The sequence below is a fragment of the Globicephala melas genome, chromosome 10 (assembly GCF_963455315.2).
Source record: "Globicephala melas chromosome 10, mGloMel1.2, whole genome shotgun sequence".
NCBI classification, from domain to species: domain Eukaryota; kingdom Metazoa; phylum Chordata; class Mammalia; order Artiodactyla; family Delphinidae; genus Globicephala; species Globicephala melas.
The window spans coordinates 25,842,409-25,869,221 of NC_083323.1; the positions used below are offsets into that span (position 1 = coordinate 25,842,409).

At 43.3% G+C, this 26,813-nt stretch overlaps 1 protein-coding gene across 8 annotated transcripts in view; it reads left to right on the plus strand.

Annotated features, from left to right (window-relative positions):
• TMCC3 (transmembrane and coiled-coil domain family 3) overlaps nucleotides 1-26,813 on the plus strand; it is a 266,106-nt gene that overhangs the window by 203,930 nt on the left and 35,363 nt on the right. Inside the window, exon 1 of one of the 8 annotated variants that reach the window (XM_030856386.3) lies at nucleotides 23,286-23,481. The exons of the other annotated variants lie outside the window; for them this stretch is intronic. The gene's annotated coding sequence lies outside the window, so the exon portion shown is untranslated. Of the gene's footprint in view, nucleotides 1-23,285; nucleotides 23,482-26,813 lie in introns of those variants that run through there. 8 annotated transcript variants of the gene reach the window in all.

Here is a 26,813-nt window from a genome sequence, read left to right on the forward strand (position 1 = left end):
ATATAACAGAGCCTGTAAACACAAACCGAAAACATCATCTGGTTCTTCGCTGAAGAAATAGTCATGTGCTGCAACCCCGGGGGAAGACGGGGATGGGGTCCATCGGCCTTTTGAGAGATGGCACGTCCAGTGCCCATCCCAGGGACATGCCTCCCTGAGTGAAAGTGTGTGTGGTTCCTGTCTTAACATGCTGACTTGAGAGCCCAACCTAGGTGTGGCTTTACCCCAGCGTACCCAGATGTTCCACAGGCACCTCGAAGTCTGTGCGTCAGACTTAACTCGTTCTCTCCAATCCCCCGCAATTCCTGATGAATACTTTTCCCATACAGCCAGCCCCCAAACTGGATGCATGGGAAGCCCTGTCAATCAGCCCCCCTCGTCCACCACATCCAGTGGTTTACTTCTTAAATTTTCTCAACCACTTTTTCCTTTTTATCCCCAACCTCACTTAACGCAGTTTACTTCTAGATTTGAGGGCTGGAGTGAAGGGTTCAGAGTCTGGACTTTGGAGCCAAGCTGGAATGTCAACTTCTCCACCTACCAGCTGTGTGAATGACTGTGAGAAGTGGCATTGGGAAACCCATCACAGCGTTTGTTGTTCTGACATTGAGTCATTCTTTGTCTACCGCAGAGTTCCCCAGACTTCACTCATTCTCACGCCTCCTCCTAACAGCTTCGGGCCACCTGTACCCTTATTTACTTAATATTTCTAAATCAATTCACTCCTTAAAATTTTATCTTTACAGTATTCATGTGACTACTCTAGCTGAATACTGTCTGGGCCTCTGAGGCCTGCAGCACAGATGAAAAAGATTAGCAAATGCGGGAGCTTTGTCAGGGAGCTGTTAGTGCAGAACAAGACTTTCTCCTGGACTGAAGCAGCTGTGTTGGATTGAGGACTGTTTTCAAGGGACTGACTCGCTCCCGGTGATTCTGTGTGTTTAACGCTTTCATTTTTGTCCTCCTAAAATGATTCAGAATCATTGAGGAAAACACTGGTGTTCATGTATCATCTCCCTTCCTTTATGAAACAGTTCTCTTAGACCGTCTGCCTAGAAAATGCTTAGAAATATATATATTTTCTTCTCATGGATTGTGAAAATTTGAATAATTGAATGTTTTGGGATGAACAAAAGTGCACCCTGTTGAGTTGAAGGCAGTCTTGTCTGGGTAGGGATACTTGGGAGAGGTTGGGAAGACAAGAGTTGTGTTCCAGGCTGTGTTTCTAGTCTTCCCATGACCGAGGGAAGGCCTGAGGCTAAAGAATGGATATCCAGGAGATGCGGATTCTTTGGGAGATTCAGGCAAGGACAGAAAGTGGGTGGAGAAGAAATTTAAGCTCTGTGTTTCTCTGAAGTAAAGTTGAATCTAATTAAGCTGTATCTGTAGGCTTGTTGTAACGTAAGGAAACTAAATGATGCCTTGAGCTGCATCCTTTCTCAGAAAATCTGATATAAGCACTTGTCCAAAAATAAAGTCTGCCCTTAGTGAAAGCTATGCTTCAACACCTCGGTATATTTACTCATGTGTGTGCAAGTGTGTGTTGGGACCGAAAGTCCCTCTTTCTCTGTCTTTGTAAAGATGTTGTCATAATCCAGAAGGCTTGGAACTCGGCTTCAGTGGCGTACTATTTTAATCTCACTAATTGGAACAGGTGGCCTCGATTTGAGACTGAATCACTAGTTGGCATCGATTTTAATTTATCTGAACATATGAGGTCCATTCAGTAAGAGCTGTTCAGGCTGTGCATTGGCATCAGGCAAAGTGCTCGAAAGCTTCAACCATTAAAAGCACAGGAGACAGAGGAGGGTTGAAGAAATGCAGTCGAATAGTTTGCTGCTTTGACTCCATTCTTAAATATTGGGTGAAGAACTGTAAAGGAACGTGGTTAAGGAAAGCTTGTCTAGATGCTTGAGACATCTGCTTGTAAATATTTCTCCAAGTGAGGAAGATGTCTTATGTACGTCCTTTGAATCCACCCCACAAGCTGGCATGTTTCAAGAGGACTTCATGCTGTCCTCCTGGCTCTGTAGGTCTCAGCACATCGACAGGCGTGAGGTGAAGGGGTGTGCCTGGGCGACTCAGCTTACCGCAAGTGCTCAAGTTGAGGTACCTTAAGACACCTCTCGTGAAATCATGCATGGTCTCCTGAGCATGAGCTTCTCCAGCTGGACCACTGCTTTATTTTTAGAGTAACTGTATGCTTTGCATAGTGTCTTGTCAATATCTTGCTTTAAATCCTTCAGCAGGACAGAATCCCAGCTTCTTACCCTGACACCAGAGCCTCTTCATCTGACCTTTGTCTTTCTCCCTCTCTCTGCCCTTGAGCTCTGGTCTCCTTTCTTTGTGGGCTCCCGTGCCTCCCCTTTCTGCCTTGGGCACTTGCTTCATCCTCTCACATGGGGATGGTTATGTTTTTTATCCAGACATGGAGGGTGGTACGAAGTTGGGGCTTGTGAATACTGACCGAAGGAGTGGGTGTGGGTGTGCTCTACAGGACTTCAGAAGCTGGAAAGTGTATTCTACTCTTGATCCGTATCAGTGCAGATTAATCGACCTTGTTATAATTGCTGTACAGGACTCCACTATATGGGTATTCCATAATTTATTGAACCATTTCCTTACTAAAGGATACTTGTATTACTTCCAATCTTTGATTATTATAGGCACCTCATTGACTGCCCTTGGCATGCTTCTTTTCCCACGCGTGAAGAATATGTTAATAGGCTAAATTCTTAAACGTGGGATTGTTCATCAAAGGGTGTGTGCGTTTTAAATCATGCTATTGTGAAATTGAACACCGCCCCTGTGCAGCAGAGAGCGAAACTGATACAGTTTATGTTACGGTCAGTGTATGAACATGCCTCAGCTCACATGTTTCCGACACACAGTGTACTGTCAAGTTTGTTGATCTTCACCAATCTGGTAGGTGAAAACTGGTACCTCATTTTAATTTATATTTTTCCTGATAAGAATGAGGTTGATTGTAGTTTTAAATTTTTATTTTGAAATAATTACAGACCCACAGGAAGTTGCAAAAAAATAGTACAGAAATGTCCGTGTACCACCCCTCTACCCAACCCGGATTCTCCCAAGGGTTACATCTTATGTAATTGTAGTACAATGTGTTAATTATATTTTCACACACTTAAAAAACATTTGTCTTTATTGTGAACTACCTGTTTATGTATTCTGGCCATTTATCTATTGGGTTATTCATCTCTTAGTTTGATTTGTAGAAGTTTCTTATTAAATAGGTTGTTTGCACCTACATTTTTTCCAGTTTGTCATTTCTGACTGTTAATTTTCTGTTGCATAACAAATTACTACAAATCTAGCAACTTAAAACAACACCCATTTATCATCTCACGGTTTCCATGGGCCAAGAGTCCAGACCCAGCTTACCTGCATCCTCTGCTCTGTTTCATCAGCCTAAAATCAAGGTGTCAGCCAGGCCCACAGTTTCGTCTGAGGCTTGGAATACTTTTCCAAGCTCACTGGTTGTTTACCCAGTTAAGTTCCTTGCAGCTGTAGGACTGAGGCCCTCAGCCCCCAGAGGCTGCCTACTATTCCCTGCCATGTGGCCCTCTCCACAACATGGTAGGCTGTTTCTTCAAGGCCGATAGGAGAGCGTCTCTGTGGCACTACCTCCAGACAAGGGCTCTTTCAGAGGGCTCACCTGATGGGCCAGGCCCACTCAGTTATTCCATCTTTTGATGAACTAAAATCAACTGATTAGGAACCTTAATTAAATGTGCAAAATTCTTTCACCCTTGCCATGTAATGTAACCTAATTATGGGAGTAAAATCCCATCATAGTCACACGTCTTGCTCATATACAAGGAGAGGTTATCTGACAGGGTGTATACACCAGTGGGTAGGAATCTTGGGGGCTCTCTTAGAATTCTGCCTTCCACACTGATTTAATGACACGTTGTGTGTGTATAGAGCTAGCATATACCAAACACCAAATAAATATTAACCAGACTTTGCCATGAAGAAATTTAAAAATTTTAGGGCTTACAGGTTTGTGTCATTCTTAGAATGGCCTTCCAGATTTTAAGAGCCTTTAAAAAACCAAAACACCATGTTTTTTAAATACGTTTTATGATTTTTGTTTTTATGTATTTTAATCTTGATCTAGTTAGAATTTGATTCTCTTTAAGATGTCTACACATAAATGACATAGTTATCCCTGCACCATTTTTTGCATAGTTACTTCTCTTTAAAAATACACTGCTGTCCATATGTAGAGTTTCATTTTTATAAATTTCTTTCTCCTGTTTTAAAAGTATTGAATCAAAGGTTATAATTTTGGTTCATTTATTCTGGGTTGGTATCCCCCCTCCCTCCCACACCTTCATCCAGGATGTGAAATGAGCGTTTTGAGAACTGTAGCTCATGCCTTTAGAAACTTTCAACAGGCATGATTCCAGTATCACCTACTGTAAGGAAAGACCAACAGGTAAAGGAGAAGAGATGGTAAAGTTTGTCATTTAAAAAAAAAATTTGCTTTCAATTCTTTTGAAGTAGATGTTACCTCTCAACAAGTTCTACATATTCTTTACAGTATAAAGAGTATGTGTTGTTGTTTCCTAAGCCCTCTGTGCTGCCTTAATCCTTGTGGTCCACCATCCTAGCTCTGGAGATGAAAGAGCAGGAATGACTTTCAACAGACTACTTTCAAGCTTGTGGCCCTCTCACTTAGTAAGCATATATATAGCACCCTTATGCTGTCCTCGGTACTAGGAATTTAAGTTGGTTTATGACTCACGTTAAAATAAATAAAACAAGATTTCATGTTTGTAGGTAATGAGCTGTTGCTTTGTTTAGCTTAATTATCCTTATTTGTAGGTTACTCCTGTGGCTTGTTAATATCAGTAGATGTTTAGGGGTTGTTCTGTGCACCTAAGTTAATTATTGAGAGGTTCACATGGCTTATAATCCCTGTGTCTGACACAGAGGGAGGTTGAAACTGTTGATTGTGCCCCGAAATGAACACTTTAACATTTCATAAGCTGACCCAAGAGCATGTTAATGGTGGAATGAGTGTGCTTTTATTACGTGTATTTTCATTTTGGAAAGGCACTGTGCTTGTCAAAACCTCCTGACTTAAGCAAATTATCAAGTAATATTTGTTGTATAAAGCCAGCCAAAATTTACCTCATGTGCTGAGCAGTTTAGAGGTACTCACTGAATTGGCATCTGTTGGCTACGTGGGCACCAGAATTAAAGTGAGAGTCTTCTTTCATTCAGGTGGCCCATTTATGTCTTGTTACAACCTGGGGAGCCATAGGGCTCTTACTTAACACCAAATCATTTTCTATTTCTAATATCCCGAAGTGTTCCTACTGTTTGGGTAGGTGGGAACATTAAGTTCTGTCGAGAAATTTGACTAGCACTCTGGCCATTTAAAAATGGTCTAATAGCAAGAAAGTTTTTAAAGGACTCAGGGCTTGAATTAACCTCTTATTTTTTGGAAATATTTATTTGTTTATTTGGTTGCGCTGGGTCTTAGTTGTGGCAGACGGGCTCCTTAGTTGCGGCAGGTGGGCTCCTTAGTTGTGGGTCACCAGCTCCTTAGTTGTGGCATGTATGTGGGTTCTAGTTCCCTGACCAGGGATTGAACCTGGGCCCCCTGCATTGGGAACGCAGAGTCTTAACCACTGTGCCACCAGAGAAGTCCCTAAGCTCTTATTTTTAAAGAAGGAGTTAAAAGGAGAGCTCTTCAGCCTTGTGCTGTTTAAAGGATGGTTTTGCAACTGAGCCCACCATTCCAACAGACATATTTTGAAACTTTTCTTTGGGCAAATAGATGAATGAAATAATCTTGTATTTATGTAGCTTCCTTTAAATTAACGTTGATGCCTTCTCAGCCTTCATTTTTGAAATAATTTGTTGCAAATTTGGGGTGATTTTAATGGTAACAGATTTGCTAAATAAGAATAATACATATATTGTTGAAAGACAGAGATACTAAATCTGTATACAAAGATTATTTTATTTTGTGATACTTTGGACATTTCAGAAATCACAATTACTTTGTTAGTAAATAATTCTTTAAAGTAATTGCTCCTTAGTTTATTTGTACAGTAGCCTAAAATGAGCCTGGATGTTTTTCTAGGGCAGCTAGCTTATTAAACTCTCAGTGGATTTTAATTTTCTTAAGTTTATGCTTGCTTTGCTTGTTAAATTTAATTTAAGGTTGAAGTTAATGTCCTATGGAAGTAAATGCAGTGACATCAGATTCCAAAATTATATGGTAATGAAATGGCCCATCAGAAACAGCAACTTACACCATATTTTAAAAGTAAACCAGGGAAGGATGTTCTGAGCATGAGGAAAACCTGTGTCAAATCATTAACCAAAGTTCTGGTTAAATAGTAGACAACTTTATTTTTAATTACCAAATGCTTCAGATATGGAGAAGACCTTTTTTTAAAGTGTGGTGCTCATAGACCTACCTCCTAGATGTAACAGGTGTTAACATTTTGCCATGTTTACACCAGATTTCTGTCACTTGTTTTTAAGAGATAAATGGTCCCAGATACAATGTCTGGATGTCTTCTCCCTTCCTATTTCCTCAGAGGTCTCTGTAAGCTGAATTTGTTGTGTTTCATTCCTTTGTATGTTTTTATACATTGCGAGAATCCGTAAGCAATGTATAGTTTGTATTTTGGATTAAATATTTATATAAATGCAATCTTTTGTAACTGGTTATTTTTTCCAACATGGTGTTTATACATTTATTCAACTTGATTTCCATTTTTTACTGCTGTACATTATTTCAGTATATGAGTAAACCAGAGTCTGTTGATAGCCATTCTCCTAATGGTGGACAGGCAGGTTGATTCTGAGAAGGTCTGTATACTTGTGGGAGGGTTTCTCTAGGAAAGATACTTAGAAGTGACATTCCTGGGGCAGAGGAAAAAGAATATCTTCAACCTTACCATCTATTCTTAAATAGCTTTGTCAAGTAACTTTATTTACAGGAGTGATTTCTTAAAGTCATGTTTTAATATTTGTCATAGAAGATTTTCAGAATGATGTTAGATTTTATGTAGATGTTGAATAGTATTTGTTTAAAGTTTGTACGCATTTTAATTTTTTCTGAAAGCACATATAAAGTTATTTTGAGTTTGCTAGTAGGCAGTTTTTTGGACCACGCCAAGAACTTAAGCATCTATACTCTCGTTAATGTCTGTCAAAGCTCTTGTTTTAGAATTAAAGCCATCAGTTTATAGCAGTATATTCATTGACATGTCAAGAGGTCATGCTTTTACGTTGATTGAAAAAGTTTTCAAAATATGTGCACAGAAGATACCATTTTTGTTTGTAAAGTGGCACATACAAATAGAACGTGAATAAAGCTAGCAGAAGTGAGTAGATCTGCTGGCAGTGTGACAAGGGCTTACGTGGGTTACGATAATTTTTACAACAGTACCAAAAAGTAGGTACAGTTATCCGCATTTTATGGATGAAGAACTGAGGCTCAAACAGGGGTAAATAACTCAAGCATGATCATACCAGTAAGAAATGGAAAGGCTGGAACTTGAACCCTGATTGGTCTGCCTTCACGAGCCTTTGCCTCTAACCATTAGGCAGAACTACAACAACCGCTGAAAGGATAGTGACATAGAAACCCAAATCTAGACACTGGTTACCTCTGGGTAAGTAGAGCGTTGGGTGCTTTATTTTTCTTCCGCTGGCTTTTTGGTATTTTCATAGCTTTTCTAAAACAAACATTGTTTTGCAGTTAAATCTAGCTACATGATGAGCAGCCTTTGTCCTGAAAAGGAGAAGATAAACCACAGTAATGCTATAACTTTCTCATTTACTCTTTGTTTTGCCCCAGGTCTGGGGAAGGGTCAGTGGTCAAGACTTGTGACCCCAGTGACAGAAACCAGTAGCAGCGCTGCATTGTAGGTCCCACGCTGCACACCCTAGAGCATGGATCTAGAATTCCCTGGCTTTCTTCCTAGGCAGGGATGATTTGAAGCAGGATGTGTTCCAACTCGAGGTCTCCGTAGAAAATATGAGGAGAGGCTGCCTTATTCCAGTTCCCCCTTCATTGTCCTAAGTGCTTCACTGGGTGCTCAGCGCTGGGCTGGGCCCTAAGACCGGTCAGACGTGGGCACTGCCCTGGAGGTGCTCAGGCTCAGGAGGACAGACTTGCACACAGAAAATGGCAGTGCTCCAGGGAGCCCTGACCTCACATGGGCCTTTCTGGAAAGAACTGACCCAGAGTCCACCCTGAGAGGCTCTAGACGGGAAGCAGTAGGTGTCCGCTGTTAAGGCTTCCTGGCCCACCTCCCTTCATGCTCACACTCTCCTGCATGAGTGTTCCCTGATAGATGTTTGTAGGATGTGATTGGGAGAGAAGGACAGGTGGTACCCATTTTTGAGGTTTTGGTTCCCCTCTGATTAGCCCTTTGATGATGTGCTTTGTATGTGAGTATATGTGTGTGTATGTATCGTTACATCCTCGTGCAAAGGAAATACTAAACCCTGGGCATCACAGATAGGTCCTTTGATTTGACTCAGATGTAAGCAGGATGCTGCCGAAAAGGGAGGAACAGAGTTGTTCGTTGTCATGGCAACCAGCAGGTTTTTATAGTGGAACACTGCCTTTGTAACCCAAACCAGACACCCTTAGTTCCTAACTACAGAAAACAGACTGATGCAAACTCCAGAAATTATAGTCCCATCTCTCAGTGAGGTTTTGTTTGCTTTTTGGAAACTGTCTTGCAGTGGTTTGGGTTCCTTTGTAGAATTTCACTTATGAAAGTCACCCTTTAAGTGCCTTAGGATTTTGTGAAGTCAGTACTTAGGGCTTTCGCATTATTATTACGCATCACCCTCGTTTCCACCCCCACCTCACCCCAGTTTAATCTACGTGGCCAGGATTTTTACTGATACGAGGGATTAGCCTGAGGTTGCATTTGGAGTTTGGGAGACGTTATACACTCTGTGGCACGAGCTCCTCCCTGATGAAAAGTGTACACTCTCCCTCCCCTTGAATGCGTTTGCTGTTTGACCTTGTGCAATCTTTTTTGTGCTTCGGTCTTCACCATTCATCCCTCTCTAGACTCAGCAGACACCAAGATGCTTAGAACATCTCACTCCTGCAGTCACTCTGTAGGCAGGTTGAGAGTCCACCCTTTGCTGTCTGAGAACTCCTGGAGGATTGAACCGTTATGGTTTTCTTTCGGTAGCTTTGGTGAGGTTTCCTAAACCTGGGGTACAAAAGGCCAGTGTAAGAAGAGAGCCCTTCTGCAAACAGGTGGAGCTTAACTTGGGAGAATAAGGACCTCCTTGAGTGGCTAGGCAGAGTTTTTTGTTTTTTAGCACTTTGGGAGAAGGCAGAAACATAGGCTACACTTTACTTCCCCTAACTTCTTGGTCTGAGGTGTCCCCTTCACCCAGGACCACACCTTGAGATCGAGAGCCCTGATGGGCCTCCTTGGGTAGTAGCATCCAGGTGGGTAGTGTCTGCGTCTCCTCAGCACATGCCAGGGAAGAGGACTCACTCGGGCACCTTTGCATGGCACTGATTTAAGAATGAGCTCCCTGTAGCCCCTGGGCTGGCTTCTTCTGACCCCCTTCCACCAAGTCGGCAGCATCTCATGTGGGAGATGTCGGGCCACTGTCCACGCGTAAGCAGTACAGGTATGGGTCATGCCTGCAACAATTCTGCTTTCAGCCTAATTCAACACATACGTGTTGAGTACCTTGCTCCGTGCCCGGCATCCCAGGGAACAGAAGAAATTTCCCTACTCTCACCAAGCTTATATTCAGGTAGGTCGAGGCAGAGAGCCCAGACCAATAGGTAAATTACACGGTATGTTAAGTGGTGATAAATGCAATGTTGAGAAAGAAAGCATGGAAGAGAGGGCTGGGGAGGCCCAAGGTGTGTGTGTGTGTGGTGGGCTGTGGGTGGGATAGAGGAAAGCAGTTTCAAGTAGGAGGCTCAAGGTCAGCTCTACTCAGAGATGCCGCTGAGGATGGGCCCAAGGAAGAAAGCTATTCAGCTGTGCAGGGGATGAGCTCTCCAGGGAGAGAGAACAGCAAATGCAGACTCCCTGCAACACGCGTGCGCCTGTTGTGTTTGAGGCACATCAAAGAGGCCACGTGGCCGGACGGGGCGAGCAAGGAGTTGAGGAATCATTTAGAACGTGAGGTCCAAGAGGCAGGGGCAGGCCAGTTCACAGGGCAGTTCATGTTTAACAAGGATCACCTGGGCTGCTAGATTCAGGACAGGCCATTTTCAAGCCCTTCTTTGGCGTGTTAGAGCTCAGAGGGGCAGCTCAGTGTCAGGGCTCTGGGGACCACGGGCCTGGTTTTTAAATCCTGGTTCTGCCACTTACAAACTGTGTGGACTCATCGTAGGCAGTTTGCCCAACCCATCTGAGCATCAGTTTCCTCATGTGAAAAAATAAGTGTAATTCTTGTCTTATAAAGATGTTGAAGGCTTCTGTAAGATCCTGAACTGAAGGGGTCTTCCCTGACTCCCCTTCTCAGCTCATCCCCAGCCTGGGTGCTCCCTGACCAGACTGGTACCCAAGTCTGTTGTGAGCCTTCTTCGTGTTCTTCTCATGTGTGGTTCGCTTGTCTCTCTCCCCCTGGAAAGCGGGCAGGGATTGTATCTCCAGGGCTTCACACATAATGCACAGTATATGTTTGGATGGATAGAGAAATAGAAGGATGCAAGGAAGGAAAGAATGAATTAAGATTTCATGCATAGGTATTAGTGTAATATTTGAGTTCACACGTTCCAACAGACCATAGGACTTTTTCTGTTCAGAGGTCAATGTTTGAGGATGTCAAATGGTTAAGGCATTGGCTACATTTCTTATTTAAATAGATCTCATTAGGGAAGACAAGTAATGTACTCTTATTTCCATATTTTAAAATTTAAGGGACTTCCCTGATGGCACAGTGGTTAAGAATCCGCCTGCCAATGCAGGGGACACAGGTTCGAGCCCTGGTCTGGGATCCCACATGCTGTGGAGCAACTAAGCCTGTGTGCCACAACTACTGAGCCTGCGGTCTAGAGCCCGTGAGCCACAACTACTGAGCCTATGTGTCACAACTACTGAAACCCACGTGCCTAGAGCCCGTGCTCCACATCAGAAGCCACCACAATGAGAAGCCCGCGCACTGCAACAAAGAGTAGCCCCCGCTTGTGGCAACTAGAGGAAGCGCTTGCACAACAGCGAAGACCCAATGCAGCCAAAAATAAATAAATAAATAAGTTTATTTAAAAAAAAATTATCTTCTCTCCACTTGTGTAGAGAAATGCTTATTCGAAGATCCTAACTGGTGTTTTTACTTAGGTGTTCTCTAAGAAGAAATGTTTTGTTAACAGCTTTCATCAAGAGTCTAAGGAAGTTTTCCTCCAACGTTTTATTGTGAAAAATTTCAAACAAATACGTACAAAATGCAAAGGTAGTACTTGCTTCAGCAGCACATACACTAAAAAATCGGAATGATACAGAGAAAAAAATACAAAGGTAATAGCAGTTTCTGTTGACATTAACTTAATATACAGATCTGAGTCACTCACAATGTTGGTATAGTAGTGACTTCAGGGCAGGTTTTTTGTTGTTGTTGTTGTTTGAGTTTGGATGACTCTATTACCTATATCATTTTCCATGATATGGAAAGGCTTAATCTGTAACTTCTCTGTGAGAAGAATTCTGTGTGACACCTTTGTTCATTGTGAGATTGTTTGACTTTCATCTGGGATTTCTGCATCATTTATATGTAAAGTCAGTGTTGAATAGGTTGAATTCTGTCCCCTCAAAGAGATGTGTTGAAGTCTGTGATAATTGTGATTTACAATAAGAAATATATATATTTGGTCTTCATCCCCGTGTTTCTGACACAAAGCTCCTAAAACCTTAGGAATTTCCTAAGTGATAAGAGTGATAAAGGTGAAATGGGTGTCTTTTGTTAATTCATATAACAAACCTCTTTCAACCACACCTGAGTTTATGTTAACTTTGGAAAGCCCCTAAAGATGGGGGCAGGTTGCCAGGGGAACTTTTAAGTCCCACTTGTGGGGAGGGGAGAAGGGCTGGAGGTTGCATTCATCACCTATGGCCAGTGATTCAATCTGTCATGACTTTGTAATGAAGTCTCCATAGAGACCCAAAAGGATGGGGTTCAGAGGGTCCCTGGGTTGGTGAACACGCGGAGGTTCTGGGAGAGTGGTGCCCAGAGAGCATGGAATATCCTTGCCCTTCCCACATGCGTTGCCCAGTACATCTCTTCCGTCTGGCTGTTCTGAGTTACATCCTTTTATTATAAACTGGTGATCCATTAAGTAAATGCTTTCCTGAGTTCTGTGAGCCTCTCGAGCAAATTAATCAACCCGAAAAGAGGGCTGTGGGAACCTCCAGTTTAGAGCTAGTCATTCAGAAGCACAGGTAACAGTGTGGACTTGAGCCTGGTGTCTGAAGTCGGGGGAGGAGACAGTTCCGGGGACTGAGTCCTTAAGCTGTGGGATCTGATGCCATCTCCGGGTAGATAGTGTCAGAAGGAGTTGATTTGTAGGACACCCTGCTGATGGAGAAGAACTGTTTGGTGTGGGAACCTCCCCCCACCCCCAGCTGCAACACTAGGTGACCAGAAGTGTGGTAGTCCTTGTGAGTGTTTCCTGTATAATGTCCTAGCCCCCGGCTCCTCAGAACATGACCTTCCTTGGAAATAGGGTCTTTACAGAGACAATGATGTGTCAACTGAAGAAAAATGCACAGCCTGAAAGTTGAGAATTATGTTTTATTCAGCGGACTTTCTGAGGACTCAAGCCCGGGAGGCAGCCTCTCAGATAGCCCTGAGGGACTGCTGGGAGCCAGGAGGTATAGGAGTTTTTGCAACAAAAACTCGAGAATTGGACCATCAAGAGATCATAGTTAAAGAAAACCAGATATGTCAAGTTAATGAATTTAGCACTTTTCTCTTTTGGGGAAGATGGAAGAGGCTGGGCTGGTTGAAATCATTCCTTTGATATGCACTTTATCTGGGACTAGTATCCTGTTTTTCTCCATCCTGGATCCCCTCAGGGTGCGAAGTTGGGGGAGGCTGCGGTGGCTGATGGCTCACTGGCCTCTAGGTGCCCCCATCCTTTGTTTACCGATGTGGCAGTTGACATTCTTCGTCCACACATGTTAAAAGGAAGTCAGTTGTTAGGGTGGGCCTTAATCCACCATGACTGGTGTTCTTTGAAATGGGGGGATTTGGAGACAGACATGCACAGAGGAAAGGTGAAGTGAAGACAGAGGATTAGTGGAGGAAACTACAAGTCAAGGAATGTCTGAGAAGCTGGGAGAGAGACATGCAATGGCTCCTTCCCCAGGACGTGCAGAAGGAGCATGGCCTTGCTGACGCCTTGATTTCAGGCCTCCATAACCGTGAGACAATACATATCTGTTGTTTTAAGCCACCCAGTTTGGAGTACCTTGTTACGGCAGCCCTAGAAAACCAATACAGTTAGCCGACACGTTTCCTATCCACCCACGACAACTAAAGAAGTACTAATACCTGGACCCAGTGTGAGTAGAAATACAGAAAGCCTTGAAACCCCAGGATTTCGAGGTACTTGGTTAGCAGATGGTTATCTCTGTGATCCTCCAAATTATATAAATATTTTTTACCATCTAAATAAGCACATTCTTGTAAATTGTCTGTAGCAAACTCATGGAACCCCAAGAATACGTCTGTGGACCCAGTTTGGAAAACTCAGGTGTAGGAATAAGAGAAGCAGCTCAGACTCTGGTTCTGAGTTCAAATCTCATCTCTGCTACTGTGCAGCTGTGCAACCCTGATCACCTTGCATAGTCTACCTGAGTCTGTTCTTGAACCTTGCACATGGCACATGTTCAGGAATCAGCTGGGGCACGGAGCCTGGGGTGAAGGGAAGAACCCGGAGAGGGAACCTGAAGAGAGTCGGCGAGAGTGGGATGGAGCTTGGCCTGGCTGACAGATGGGGTCTGATTCCCCTGTTTGAACACTACCTGAGAGGTTTCCGCCACGTGGTTTTTCCCCTCAAAAAGTCAGATTCTTTTGCTCATGGGGCAGCAGAAGAGAACATCGGGTTCAGGCATGAGCCTTGTTTCCTTAAAAAGGTACAGAGACTCCAGAGACAAAGTAACTTGTCCAGGGTCAGGTGGTCTTGTCAGTTGGGTTATTTTTTATTTAATAGGACAACCAAAAACCAAAAAGGAGTTGTGTTGGTTTTTCCTTTTAAAAAAAAAATAACAGCTTTATTGAGATATAATTCATATACCATACAATTGACCCATTTTAAAGTGTACAAGTGAATGACTTACGTATACTCACAGAGTTGTGAAATCACCACTACCGTCAATTTTAGAACATTTCCATCACCCCCAAAAGAAACTCCATATCCATTAGCAGTCACTCTCCATTGCCTCCCTCCCCAAACTCCCCAAGCTAAGGCAACCACTAATTTACGTTTTGTCTCTATCGATTTGCCTGTTTTGGACATTTTTTGTAAATGGAATCAGATATAATGCAATCTTTGTGTCCGGCTTCTATCAGTCAGGATAATGTCAAGGTTCTTCCACGGTGTAGCATGTGTCAGTACTTCATATCTTTTTATTGCCAAATAATATTTCAGCGCATGGATGTATCACATTTTATTTATCCAGTTGATGGACATTTGGGTTGCGCCCATTTTTTGGCTGTTATGATTAGTGCTGCTCTACACGTGTGTACAAGTTTTTGTGTAGGCGTTTGTTTTCATTCCTCTTGAGAACATACCTAAGAGTGGAATTGCTGGGTTATATGCTAATTCTATATTTAACCTTTTGAGGAACTGCTAGAATGTTTTCCACAGCAGCTGCGCCATCTTTTGTTCCTGCCAGCAGTTTATGAGGGTTCTGTTTTCTCCCTATCTCTGCTAACACTTGTTATTATATATCTTTTGATTGCGGTCATCCTAGTGGTTGTGAAGTGGTATCTCATTATGGTTTTGTGTTGGTTTTTGAAATTTCTTTTAATGAACGTAGTTGTATTCATTATATGAGGAGATGGATAAAATACCTTTAGCTGCAAGGCTGCTATGATTAATAATACAACTTTGAAATTAACTTCCATGCTTTACCACATTCCTTCTTACTAGTCATTTCTCGAAGCTGTGTATCCAAAACCAGCGTTGGGTAGAATAATTGTCGTTGAGTTTTCATGGCTTGGCTTTTACTTCGTTGCTGAAGTTGCACAAGAACAAGTACCTAGAGCTTCCTGGTCCTCCCCATGCCACAGAGTCCAGGGTTGGAAGGCCTTGTCAGCAGCCAGCCTTTTGAGGGATGTAGTAGGTGTTTGGCCCATGTCAACTTAGGTAAGTGACCAGGGAGGGCATTTGCTCATGATTCTCCCAAGGGTTAGCTGCTGCTGGGCAGATGTGGTGGTTATTATAAGTGGGGACAGCCAGAGCTGGCCCCTTGCTCCAGTAAAGAGAGACTCCATGCCCTCTTTACAGACAAGCTTTGTAGGCTGCAGATTTTATTGTAAAGAACAAGGAACGGAACAAAAGGCAAAACACCTATGAGGCCAGAAATAGATGTTGGGTGAACAAATGATTGGCTTTGGGCTCCAGACAACGTTCTAATATGGCAGCTTGGAGCAAGCTGTTGAAGCTCTCTGAGGCTTGGTCCCTTAGCTGCAAAACAGAGACAGGGAAATGCCTCTGCTGCTGGGTTCTCGGGATGACCTAAAAAGTGCACAGCTCATGGTAGGCACTCAACAAATGTTAATTCTCTTTCCTTAAGTAGCTCTGCTATTAGTCTCAGGTATTTTTTTCCTACAGGTTTCGTCCAGCTCCAGATACAACAGAACACAGGGTTGGTTGTACTGTTTAGCTTATCTCTTCTTTACAGAGAAATCATGAGTTCTTGGCAAAAATTAATTATTGGTGGAAATGAATATTGCAATTTGGTAGCTGCTGATTGACACATTATTTGCTAAACAGCTACTCAAATTTCAGGAAACTTACCTGGAAGGGAAAAAAAAGGAAGAAATCCTAAGAATATTTTCATCCTCTTTGCCAGGTACTTATTTATAAAACCATCTTCTTGGGAAGGTCCCAGCGGACAAATTTTTATGAAACACTGTTTAGCTTTGGCTCAGGAGTTCAAGTTAACCTGCCTGAAATAAAAGGGTTGGGTCCTTTTTGGAGCTCTTTGCCTTAGAAATTTTTTTTTTTTAAAGGGCTGTTCTTTTGGTCACTAGATCTTTTTTTAGACCTTCGGGGCAGTCATAGTAACAGGCTCCATGTCTGATTGGGTTCCATGGCAACAAAGGGTTGTGACTTTATTAGGGGAGGATAGAGCATGCCAAGAAAGATAAAAATCAGAGTATGGAAAATGTCTGACCAGATGAATGTGTTTTTTGGATCCTGTGCCCTGGAACAGAAAGGTTTCCCAAACTGGCATCAGTCTCCATTACAAATTTCAATCTCACTGGGTTATCATTAGGTCAGAGGGGTCAGTGCTTATTGCCAAAAGATCTGTCTGCATCTTTGCTTTTTATTCACTCATTCATCCTTTTCTGTATCTTGGTTTTTTTTGTTTTGTTTTGTTTTTTGAATCAAAACAGCAATGTTGTAAGAACCTAGCGGGAGAGAATTCTGACTTCAAAGGTAGAAAAGAAATTTAGCACATTCTTTGTGGAACTGATTACAGCTGTAAATTGTAAGACCTGTGGGAGGACCAGTTAGAGGCAATTATAACTTGATTGAACCCTCCCTGAATTAAAGCTTGCTGTGTGCTTTCCAAGCTGGGGGTTTAGTTTCCCATCATTGTTTCTTGTTGATGGGTTTAGAGATACTGGTTTCAGGGCAAGGTTGTGGAATCTCTGTAGGAGCTGTCTTCTTCTCTCTCCCAACAGCAAGGTGCAGGCTGTTGCTGTAAATGAAAGTGTGATTATTAGACTTCTTTTGCTAAAGTTTCTAATATTTGATCAAGAAGTAGTGAGATCGGAGGACTTTGAATCTCCCTCCCCTGGTTATAAATGTGTGGGACTGTATTTCCTTTTCTATCAGATGTGCTGTTTTATGTGTCCCCTCGTCCTGATACTGAAAGTGAAAGAACCCTAAGCGGCAGGTAGCTAGATGTTGGACAGCCTTATAGCAATAGTTATTCTTTAAACCAGTGGCATGTAATGACACACCCTCTGCCTTCAGACTTCACCAGGTTTCAGGTGTCCCAGCTATGATTAATCAGCTGGTAAGTCCTTGGGAAACTTATTTAACACCTTGAGCCTTGACTTCCTTATCTTAAAATGAGTTTGACTGGAATTGGTGATTCCCAGAATTCCCTGTTTATGAGAACAACCTGGGTCACTGGTTTAACATCTAGAACCTCTATTAGAGATTCTGATTCACTAGGTCTAGGGTGGGGCAAGGATAGCAGGGGCCCTAGGTGATCTTACAGTTGGATGTTCAGGAAATACCAGAAGAGCTTGGTAGTTCTCAGACTTTATTTGGACATGAGAATGGGGTGGGGGTGGGAGGGAGAAAGGAGGATGTGTGATCAGGTGATCGCAGCCACGATCTGAGAAACATCAATCAGTCTACACTACGCGAGGTCCCTTCCAGCCCCAAAGGTGGCTTTTCTACATGTTCCCCCCCGCCGTACCCTACCTCAGATAAGCCAGAAGCTTTGATGGGAGGGCCTGGTGGGTTCTGCTTACAGCCAGCGCTGGCTCCAAACTCCGTATCAGTGTTCGAAAAAAATTGTTTTAAAATCGTGGCGTGATGCAATAGTGAACACCTTTGTTTATAGAATTTTCTACTCTGTCGTGTGTAGTTTCGTTTGGATAAGACACAGTGTTTGCTAAGCATGGTTACTTCTGGTGTGCGTGAGGTAGGACCAGCAGTGTAGAAATTACCTGGAGAGCTGGTTAAAAAATATAGGAATTGGACTCCCAGACCCAAGGAGTCAGTAAATCCTATCTGGAGCTTGAGCATCAGTCTTTTTTTTTTTTTTTTTTTTTCTTTCCAAGGTTTTGACAAAAGTTGTGGGCTCCTCCCAACCTCACCCCAATTTCCAGAGTAAAACTAAGTTTAAGTGTCAGCACACATGTTTAGCACAAGGGTGATGGTTAAATTGAGCCACTTAGATTATGGAAGAGTCTATAACACATACAGCAGGTACTTTGGAGAAAAGAAGCCTGGTCTTCTGAGAGGCTAAGACAAGGGTTCCTAAAGTGTAATGATGAGATCATTACCTGCCGGAGCAAATACATTTTAATGTATATCCGCTCTATAGAGTTTCTGTTTGTTCCTCGTTCTATTTCCTTTTTAACGAAGATTGAATGACATTGTTAAATGAAGTGTCTTGTAGATCATCCATGTAAGCCCAAATTATGAAGGTTCACTTTGTTTTCCTATTAACTAGCTACACTTAAAAAGTGCAAGTTCATAGGAAAAATATCCCGTAGTACTAAAGGGCACATGGTAGAAAATGCAGTCTCTTTCCAACTTCTCATCCTTATCCCCAGAGATAAATGATGTTAAGTTTCTTATGTATCTTTACAGAAATGTTCTCTCAAACAATGTTCTCACAAAACCTATATATATCATTTATTTAACCAGTCTCCTACTGATAATACAATTTAAGTTCCTTCGAGAGTGCTTTTTTCCATGTTTGTTTTGCCTCGTAATACTGTACTGAGTATTTTTGTACATCTTTTTTTCTGTAACCGTATATGGATAAATTTCTAAAAGCAAAATTGTTGGGTTAAAGGGCATGTGTCTTTTAAATAGGGATAGATGGGAACAAGATGTCCTTCCAGAAGGTTGTACCAGTTTACCGGGGAAATCTTTTATTTTCGAAAGGCTTTCCTGCCCCAGTTGGTTCTGATGCAGCAGATAAGCAGCTAACTCTCCTTGTTTACTCAAAACCTGTGTCACCAGGGCCTCTGGTTGAAGGAATTAAATGAGATATTTCTTGAGAAAGAGAATAATTAAAAAGATATCTCGGGTTTTCAGAGGGAGAAGAGAATAGAGAATGGCTTGGCAAAGCAAGTAACTAACACTCCATTTGCCAGGAGAGGGGCTTTGGATCACACGAGCTCACAGAATCTGAACTGGGTTGGGAAGCGAGTCAGGCAGCCCTGCAGCAGAATGTGATAATGAGAAAATCATGCTCTAGATTATGGTAAACGGTTTCCTGGATCTGACCTGCTCCTTTAGTAGATGCCGTAGGGCAGTTTTGGGTGAAGCATTGTGATGAGATGCTCTTCATTTTAAACACGTCTATTGTCAGTCATGGTGTAGTAGTTAGGTGTGTGTAATGTGTGTTTCAAAGTAACGTCTAAATGGAAAGAATTACATCTCAGTAGTCTGTCAGTCAGATGTGTGTGCATCTCCTTAATGCAGGTCAGGAGCCAGGTGGCAGGGGGATTGTGCTGGTTTAGTGGCCGTTGCCATACGGCCTGGCTCTGTCTCTCTGCCTTCATTTTGCCTCTTAGTGACAGCAAGATAGGAGAGGATCTTATAGACACACAGAAAATTAGTTGAGTCTATTCAAGTCTGGGAAGTTCAAGTCCATTCAAGGCAGGGAAGGACTGGGGGGTATCTCGGAGGGGGTCGGTATGTCAGTGAGGAGTCAGAATCTTAGATATTGGCTAAAGAGGGATGGCCGGCTGTATTGTGTGAGTTTAAAGGGAGCCATCCGGAGTCCAGACAATCTAAGAGCAGCAAGAACCTCGGGTTAGGGCTGGGCATGTTGGGGAGAGGGATACATGTTCTTCCTCAGCGCGTAGGTACCCAAGTGCCCTCTAAAATTGGTCATGCTTGAGCCGTACCACCTGTGGCCGAGTCGAAGGCAGCTGGGAATTAAACAAGTCCCGAAGACCATAGCTGTGAATTGGATCATTCTCTGTCTTGAATCAGAATAGTTAAATGAGCCAAACAACTAGAGAACTTTGAGACAATCGTAAAACAAATTTATATTGGAAACCTGTGAGAATTTTTTGGAGATATTTATGACTAGACACAGAACATGAAGTAGGTATGCTAAACTAGGATGTCGATGAAAGAATGAGAATATCTAAAGCTACCAGGGAAGGATCAGGAAGCAAGGAAGAGGTGATCGTTAATGTGTTTCAGCCAAGTAAGTTGGAGATGAAATAAAATATCCAGTGACCAAGATGTTTTCAGACTAGGGAGGCAGCCATAAAAATGGGTAAGACAGGGCTTCCCTGGTGGTTCAGTGGTTAAGAATCCGCCTGCCAATGCAGGGGACACGGGTTCGAGCCCTGGTCCGGGAAGATCCCACATGCTGCAGAGCAACTAAGCCCGTGCGCCAAAACTACTGAGCCTGTGCTCTAGAGCCCGCAAGCCACAACTGCTGAAGCCCTTGTGCCACAACTGCTGAAGCCCGCGCGCCTAGAGCCTGTGCTCTGCAACAAGAGAAGCCACCACAATGAGAAGCCTGCGCCCCGCAACAAAGAGTAGCCCCCGCTCACTGCAACTAGTGAAAGCCTGCGTGCAGCAGCGAAGACCCAATGCAGCCAAAAATTAAATAAATGAATAAATAAAATTTTAAAAAATGGGTAAGGCAAATTAGAGCCTAAATTTGAAGGCAAAACTAGGAGAAAACTGAACAAGCTTGGCTATGTGGAGTTGAATTCTGTGTGCCTTAGTGGTCAGTATGATTTTTAAATCTTATTGTAGTTTTTTTTTTTTGTTAATATTTATTTAGGCTGCTCTGGGTCTTAGTTGCGGTATGCAGGATCTTCATTGCAGCCCGTGGGATCCTTAGTTGCGGCATGTGGGGGTCTTTTTTTTTCCTTTTAATTGCGGCATGCATGCGGGATCTAGTTCCCCGACCAGGGATCAAACCCGGGTCCCCTGCATTGGGAGCACAGTCTTACCCACTGGACCACCAGGGAAGTCCCTTATTGTAGTTTTTTTTCTGTTTGTTTAATTTGGCTGTGTCGGGTCTTAGTTGTGGCACATGGGATCTTTGTTGCGGCACACGGGCTCTTCGTTGTGGTGCACAGGCTTCTCTCTAGTTGTGGCACACGGGCTCAGTAGTTGCGGCGTGCAGGCTTAGTTGCCCTGTGGCATGTGAGATCTTAGTTCCCTGACCAGAGATCGAACCTGAGTCCCCTGCATTGGAAGGCAGATTCTTAACCACTGGACCAGCAAGGAAGTCCCCCTTATTGTAGTTTTTAAATGTCCATTTAAGAGTTATAAATAAAGCAAAATGAGCCTAACAAAGAAAGTATATATTTCTTGTTATATACAGAGTATACTGTTGATTTAAAATTTGGTTTAAGGCAAGACCCATTTGCTAGAATTCATTATTTAAAATTTAATTTAAGACCTTTACTTGAACTGAGCCAGAGGATAGAGGCTGTGTAAATACTAACATCAGTAGACACTCTTCCTCTTAAACATTACGGTATAGTTTTACGCAAAGAGTAAAGTTCTGTTACTTTGACAGGGCTTTATTAGACCCGACAAAATTTTCTTTCTTTTGCGAACCCCCATTGCCCTTTTCTCCCCCCATCACACCCCCAACACAGAATTAAATCAGTACCGTATAAACCACATAACCATTTTGAGATCTTTGCGTTAGTTATTTAATGTCAAGGGCAAGAAACCCTGGTCTCCTAGACTCATTCTGGCCTGAGTTTTTCATTTGACTTATGGCAGTTCAAATATTTGAGAATCTCTTCATGCCAGGAAGGTCAAAGGGGATTCAAAGACTGGTGACTGACAGCAAGGCAACTTGTAATCTGTTACAGAGGTTAGTACTCAAATTATTATAATAAAAAGCAGTATATGATCACAAAAGGGCAAGAGAAAAATATTTAATATTTGTGTCTGGCCTGACAGAAGGTTCTTTACTGATCTTATTACATTCCAGGAGGAATTTCCTCATATGAGACTACAGTCTCAAAAAGGTTAATTTACTTGCCGGAGGTCATACAGCTGCTAAGTGGCAGACTGGGGATTTGATCAGGTCTGCCTGACACGGAAGTATCGGTGAGCTGCCCCAAGGCCCTGTCACTGATGGGCTCCAGTTCTCTTTCTTCAGCCCCTTCTCTCTGAGTGCCCCTCTGGACACCTGTGCTTAAATGTCCCACAGGAGCCTCGGATTCATTATGTCTGATGCTGAATCCTCCGCTACCCCAAATCTCTTCCTTCTCCTACCTCTCCTCAGTTGCCTGCCTTGTGCTTGGCTTGATCTTTTGGCCACCAGAAGGGATGAAACAAGTGGGGTTTTCCGTGACTCTGCCGTTCACTCCCCATCCGATTGGTATCACGCCCTTTTGATGCTGCCTCCTTTGTCTGCTTCAGACGCTGTTCTCTCCTTTCCCAGGACCACCCTGCATCCAGCCGTCACCAGCTCTCGCCTTAGATGACTACAGCTGGCTCCAGTCCGCTCCACTGAGATGCATTTGCTCTCCTGCTTTTTCAGAAGGACTTGTCTGAAACAGGGATCTGATTATCCTAATCCCTTTAGCGGCTGCCACCTGTCCTATCAGCTGAAATCTAAACACCTTGGCGTGATGTAACTGGAGCCCTCAAAATGTCATCCCTGTCTGCTGACCCAGTTCTTCTCCTGCCTCCTTTGCCGTGCCCGGTACCCTTCACATCTTCACATGCCGTCTGGCCGAATGAATCAGAGCGCACTACCTGAAGCACCTTCTGACTGACAAGTCTCTTTCTTCCTGCCTTGCACCAGCCTTGTTTCCTCTCCTGCCTTCCTCCCCCTCCTCTATGCCCCCCACCCTGGCTACCCCTCCCAAGTGCTGCCTTCTAGCACCGTGTACACCTCCTATGGCACTCATCCCTTTGCAACTCCAGCACGCCTCGCTGCGTCTGAGACTCGAAGGCACCGGCGAGCATGTGTCTCATGAATGAAGCAACAGAGGAAAGAGTCTCCTGACCCCACTCACTGCCCTTCCCTATGCGCTTGGACCGCTTACCGCTCGCCCTGCCTTCATCCATGTTGGGGTTTCCTGTGCTCGGTTCACTGCTTTGCATTGGCTCTGCCCAACTGGAGTTTGTTGAATTGAGCCTGTTTCCTAGTCGGTAAATCAGGAGTGCCAGGCTGGACATCCTCTAAGGTCCTCTCCCACCCCCAGAGTTGTGTGACAACAGGACTTTGTTCTAGTCTGCCTCTCTCCAAATATACAGAATGCGTATCTTTTCTTCTGACAGTACCAAGAGCCCGTTTGTCAGCAGTGGGTTGAATACAGTGTATTATTGCGGGCAGTAGCATTGGTTACAGTGCAGGGTGTGGAGTTTCTCGGAGACAAACACGGGAATACCCAGAGATACGTGAGCAGTATCTCCAAAGCTCAGGGTGAGTCATGGTAGGAGCTGTTTGACTATCCAGCCTGCCTGCCTTACAGGCTCAGATGCCTCTCAGACAGGGTGGGGAGTGAACTGTTTGCTGATCCCAGTCTGCTCCCTGATTTGTGGTGCGGCGTTTGGTAAGTCTCCTCCCCGCTCTGCGGTTTCAACCAGGCTGTGTAAATATGTATCGTAGAGCTGTGTAGTAATTCGTATCCTATGAGATGCTTGAAAGACATACAGGTTATTTGGGGGCTTTTAATAGTTGTCTTTATGCTTGGCTGAGTCCTTCCGTAATCTCTCACTGGATTTCTAGATACTTAAACTGCTGAAACTCCTAATGAGCCACCAAAATCCTTATGGTTTGGTCCTTTAAAAATGTAAATTCAGTGAGTTTGATTTAAGAGGTGAGCAAATATCTGACTGAGTAGGAGCCTGCCGGCTACTGGCTGGAAAAGAGCCAGTTCTCCTCTTACTTCCCTGTCATTTTGAAAGTGATCCCGGGTCTGACCAGGCTGAGTTGGAGTCTAACGTTGTACTTTAACACCCGGTCTGTTGACAAGCGGACATCCCTCCTTGAAACTTCAGACTCCACAGAACTGACTGCGAGACAGCGTGTGGTGTGGTGGCTGTGGTTGGGAGAGCAAGCAGCGGAGGGGAAGCGTCGTGATCTGAAGAATCAGGGCTCCCCCGCCGGCTGTCCTCAGCCACCCCGTGGTGGTGGATGCAGTGCCCCCTGTGGGACAGAGAAGGTTCCACATCACCTGAACTCTGCCTATGAGAGCTGCTTGAGCTCATGGGGAATCCGTATTCAATTTGTGGTTGTGTGTGTGCATCTGTGTCAGCGAAGACTTTGGGATATTGCTGCAAAATAAATAGTCTTTCATTTCCTGGACGTTAAAATATTTTGAACACTTTTATGAATTCAGGTCATTTTTCCCCCAGTTAGTTCTGTATTAAATGTTTACCTGGAATGTCACAAAGGTGGGCTTGTTGTTGATAATGATCCCCAACCTTTGGAAACAAACAGCTTGGGTGTGGGGGGGTGAGGGGTATGGAGAGTTGGAGGAGTTTGCTGCTTATTGTGTGATCCTTTGAATCTTGGAGATTAAATTTCTGTTGTTAAAAAAAAATTGGAGGGCTAGTTGCAAAAATAATTGGAGGGCTAGTTGTTCTGACAGCAGAGCATCTTAATAGCCTCATAGCATTGTGAGCGCAGTGATTGACAGAGATTGATGTGCACGGTTTCAGTTGGAATGAAAGGGAGAAATTACCACCCAAACTGCTAGAGCACAGCTTGTGAAACAACTATAGCTGCCGTCTGTGCAAGGCTAGGAATGGGTCTCTTCTTGCCAGCCACCGGTTGACGGGCTCTTCTGGAGAAGCCCTTGCAACGCCGGCCAGCCGCTCCCCTCAGGCTCTTCCTCCTCTCTGTTCCCCTCTTGCAGCCACTGAAGAACTCAGTCGGTTACCTAAAGTACAAACATGGGTTGTTTGCAGGCTGCCTGGCGGTTACTTTGTAGCCTGGGGGGAATTTGGGGCTCTCTCCTGACTACATCCTTCACATTCCAGGGTGTGAGCCACTGAGGATAATGACCCAGGGAGACTTAAGTCTGGACCTATTTATTGCAGGAGGTGGCCTGAGGGCCTTTGAATCCAGGTCACAATTTAAGTAGGGCCTCAAATTTAGATTTTAACATTATTACCCAAAGAGTTAAGTATAGACCCAGAGATAAAAGCAATGGGATTAAAAGAAGATGTTATTTATCTTATAACTTAAATGTGTACACACACGCACACATGCACACTCAGTTTATTTTACTGTGTAATTCATTCCATAGTTTTTATTTTTAAGTGTTTGTAAAATATTATATATAGAAGATATTCTATTTTAGAAAGTAACATGAAACACCCCTGCACCTAAAACCCAGGGCAGGAAATCAGACTTGACCCTCTGACCTTTTCCCTGATTCATATCCCGCTATCACAGGCCTCCTCACCCAGGAGGTGATGCTGTCCCCAGGTTTGTGTTAACCGTCCCCTTGCTTTTTCTCTATCGTTTACTACCTGCGTGTTTATACCTAAACAAGAGTTTGCCTGCATTTGAACTTTATAAAGTGGAGTTCATACTGCATGTGTTCTTCTTTGACTTGCTGCTTTTAAAACTTACCCACTTTAAGTCTTGAAGCTCTGGTTCATTTCATTCCACTGTACAAATGCACACAAGGTACGTGTATCCATTCTATTGCCTGTAGACCTTTGGGTTATTTTGGGTGGTCGTTACTGTTGTTTTCTGTTGTGGACATTGCTGCTATGAATATTTTTCATGCACTGTCCTAACGTGGGCACTTGTTCTTAGGAATGGAATTTCTGGGTCTCTAGAGCTTGTGTATGTTCAAATGCCAAACAATTTTTCATGTTTTAAGAATTCAGTAAATGTAAACATTTCAGATATATCTTGGAATCCAATTCCATTGCTTCATTTAAAAATAAATTCTAGGACCATCGAAAAATTTTTTAATGGAAGTAGTCCTGCCTTGTTTTGGGTCCTGAGCAACTTCAACCTTAAGGAGCTAGCTTTAATGCTTTTCGTAGCTGTTACAGAAACCATTTTTGAAAGGCAAAAATCAACCTTTAGAACCTGAGAATCACAAATAAAACAATGTAGCCCTCCAGAGTCACATGAGCCACATGTAAACTGTCACTCGGTGGACCCTGTGAGTCTCTTCAGCTACCACAGGTGAGTGAATACGTAGAGTTGGCTCTCCAACCCTGTGAATGCAAAACCATTTAACATACGGGACCTGGGCATCATGAGGGGTGCCCCTGGAACCATTCCTTACGATGCCAAGGGACACCTGTATATGCCGGTCACACACTGGTGTCATCCGCGTCTGTGGTGTTCTCAGTGAAGACCCTCTGTGGGAAAAATCATTGCCCACATGGAATAGATTCGAAGCTGTGAGCATTAGGAAACTGAGTTCTCAATAGAAATGTTTCAGTAGGATTTGTCCCTTGAAGAGATGGTATTTTGGTTACATCATATAAAAGTGGTGTAACATTAGTATACATTATTTTTTATGGGATTTTCTTTTGAAAACTGCTAATTATGACTTGGTAATTCCAGCTTAGTTCCACAACTTTTTTAAAGAACTACCTTTTGAGACGTGGTCTTACTTCCTTGGGAAATTGGATTTAAAAGCCCTCTTTTCAGTAGGGAGTAAAAGTAATTACATAAACTAAATCAAGTTAGTTTGAGTTACAAAAATACTATCCTGAATATTGAGGCCAGTTATTTTGCTATTATTATTAAAATCACAGGTCCTAAGAGGAAACAAAGAAGTATGTTAAGTGAGCTAATGAAATTTTGTAGGTATTTGCTTTGAGGTTGCAGACTCAACCTCAAAGTGGGTTTAAAAAAAATATGACATGGACTTCCCTGGTGGCGCAGTGGTTGAGAGTCCGCCTGCCG